Source organism: Psammomys obesus, unplaced genomic scaffold, assembly GCF_907164565.1.
Source record: "Psammomys obesus unplaced genomic scaffold, mPsaObe1.curated_primary_1811, whole genome shotgun sequence".
Taxonomy (NCBI): Eukaryota; Metazoa; Chordata; class Mammalia; order Rodentia; family Muridae; genus Psammomys; species Psammomys obesus.
Window position 1 is genome coordinate 219,689 of NW_026590905.1, and position 3,165 is coordinate 222,853.

The window sequence follows — 3,165 nt, forward strand, 5'->3', positions numbered from 1 at the left end:
CTTTACTTGTTTGTTTTTGTTTGCTTGTTTGAGACAGGGTCTCACTATGTAGCCCTGGCTGTCCTGAAGCTGGTTATATAAGCCAGGCAAGCCTAGAATTCACAGACATCTCCTTGTCACTCTTCCCAAGTGCTGGGATTAAAGACTTGTACCACCAGAACCTGGTTTAACCTTTTTTGTCTTGGTTTTACAAATTTCTGTTTGAGTTTTTCTGACTTTTTTTTTTAGGGTTTCATGAATATACTATGATGTCTTTTCATTTGGCATGCTAATTTTCAAATAGTATACACTTTCTTTTAGTTGAGTTTAAGTAATAATTCCCTTGTAACCAAATTAAATGAGTTCATTTTCACTTTGGATTTTTTTAATAAAGGAGTATGGTCATTGTGATCACACAGCAGCTGTGACTGCATGTATGGGCCTTCAAAAATATATCTGGGTACAGGGTCTTTTCTGAGACTGACATTCAACCAAGGACCATGTATGGATATAACCTAGAACCTCTGCTCAGATGTAGCCTGTGGTAGCTCAGTAACCAATTGGTTTCCCATAGTGAGGGGAACAAGGACTATTTCTAACAGGAACTCAATGACTGGCTCTTTGGCCTCCCCACCCCCCAAGGGAGGAGCAGTCCTGTTAGGCCACAGAGGAGAGCTTTGCAGCCAGTCCTGAAGATACCTGATAAAACAGGATCAGATGAATGGGGAGGAGGTCCCCCCTATCAGTGGACTTGGCAAGGGGCACGGTGGAGATGAGGGAGGGAGGGACTGGGAGGGAATGAGGGATCGGGACACGGCTGGGATACAGAGTTAATAAAATGTAACTGATAAGAAAAAAATAAAATTAAAAAAAAAAAGAAATTTGAAAGGAATGAAAATGGAGGAAAGGAGAGGGACATGAGTGTAGGAGTGGGGACTAGTTGAGAAGAGGAAGTGGGAGGGGGACAAGAGGACAGTAGAGGACTCATGTGATCACAATGCATCTTCTCCAAATACGAGATGTCCCAAAATGTAACCTATAAAAAAGAGTGTAAAGCAAGCTCAACTACTGCCAATCCTTTTTGTTGGTATAATTCTGCTCACTGAAATGAAATGCATAAAAGTGCTTGGTAAAGAAAAAGATTCAGTAGTTTAGTTATTTGGTCCTCAGGAAAGTATCATGGAAGCTAAAACCATGCTAAACAATGAGGTTTCTATAAAATATACCTAATCAAATAAACTCATGTTATGAAAACTATATTAACATAAATATAATGATAAATTTTAACATAAAGACAACATTATGTCACTCAATTCAATATTAAGCTTAGCGTCTATAAACTTGTTCAATACTCCAGTCTTTTCTGCAACTTATTTTCAAATTACTTACATTTAAAATTAGAAACATATATTTATCATGAAAATATGTTTTTAAATAGTCATATGTAATGAGATGGCTCTAGCAGGCTAATTAGTAGACATTACTTTGCAAGAACCTGTTAAAACCTACTTCTCAGCTATTTTCAAGACCTGGATAAATTGTTACAAATCACAGCCACATGTTAAACAATGTATTTGTTGAATTTATTCCTCTTACCTGACTGAAATGCTGTAACTTTTTGCTAACAGCCTGTTCTGGCTAGGTTTATATCAACTTGATACAAGCTAGAGTTTATCTGAGAGAACCTCAGTTGAGAAAATGCCTCCATAAGATCCAGCTGCAGGGCATTTTCCTAATTAGTGCTTGATGGAGGAAGGCCCCCACCAATTAGAGATGGGTCTGTCTCTAGGCTGGTGGTCCTGGATCCTATAAGGAAGCAGGCTGAGCAAGCCATGTAAGCAGCCAATAAGCAGCACCCCTCCATGGTCTCTGCATCAGCTCCTGCCTCCGGGTTCCTGCTGTGTTCGAGTTCCTGTCCTGACTTAATTTCAGTGATGAACAGTGATGTGGAAGTGTAAGCCCAAACAAACCCTTTCCTCTCCAACTTGCTTTCAGTCATGGTGTTTCAACACAGCAATAGTAACCCTAAGTAGGACATGTCCTAACACATCTTAAAGACCCTCGTAACCATCATTCTTCTTCATTCAGAATTCAATATTTTCGCATTCTACATTTGCATGGGACTGCGTTTGAGGTGCTGTTTTTCCTTGCCAGGTTTATTTCATTTACTATGCCATTTTCTCAGAACCATCCATGTTACAAGTGAAAAGACCCCACTCCTTTTGAAGACTGATGAACTGTGTTGCACTGTGAATAAATACTACTTTTATTTTTAAACCCAATCAGGTGACAATAAATGTTTACATTTCTTCTGTATCTCGGTTGTTGTAATGCTGCCAGGACAATGGGTGTGTAGCTATCCCTTTGTCATACTAAATCAGAAGGGGAATTGGGAGGTAGAAGAGCCATTTGGAGGCTCTGAGGAAGCTTCATAAGAGCTGCGCTGATTTACATTCTCCGGAACAGGTCATTCCCGACCTTTACCAACACCTGTTTTCCTTTGGTTTGTTTGCTTTTTTTTTAATATGTTTATTTTTAAAATTAAAATATAATTATATCATTTCCCTCTTCCCCACCCTCCCTCTAAACCTTCCCATGTAGCCCTCCTTGCTCTCTCTCAAATTCATGAGCTGTATTTCTTTGTTGTTACATGTGTGTTTCTAAATACATAAATGCAACCTGCTCACTCTATATGAAGTTACCTTTATTTTTTATTAGTTTTTATTTTCTTGTATTGAGGGGTTTTTAGGATCTTATGTATTTCGAGTATTATCAGATATGCATTTCACAAATAACTTTCCCAGTTTTATTTTGTCACAAATATATTTGTTCTGTTATTTTTCTTTCTGCGTAGAATCTTTGTAGGTTGGCATTCTCCCTTCATTTATTCTGGTTTTGTGGACCATGATTTTGAAGTCACATCCTTTGTCTATGGGTGGGAGAGATAGCTCAGCAGTTGGGAGCAAGTACTGTTCTTGCAGAGGACCAGGGTCAGTTTCCAAACACCCACTTTGAGCATCACACAAGTACCTGGAACTAAAACTCCAGGGGATCCTGTAGATCCAATGCCTCTTCTGGCCTTCCTGGACACGGACACACACATGTGTGTGTACACATAGAGAGACATGTGCGTATCCACACATAGACACACACATAAACATATGATTAAAAGTAAAGTCTTTAAAA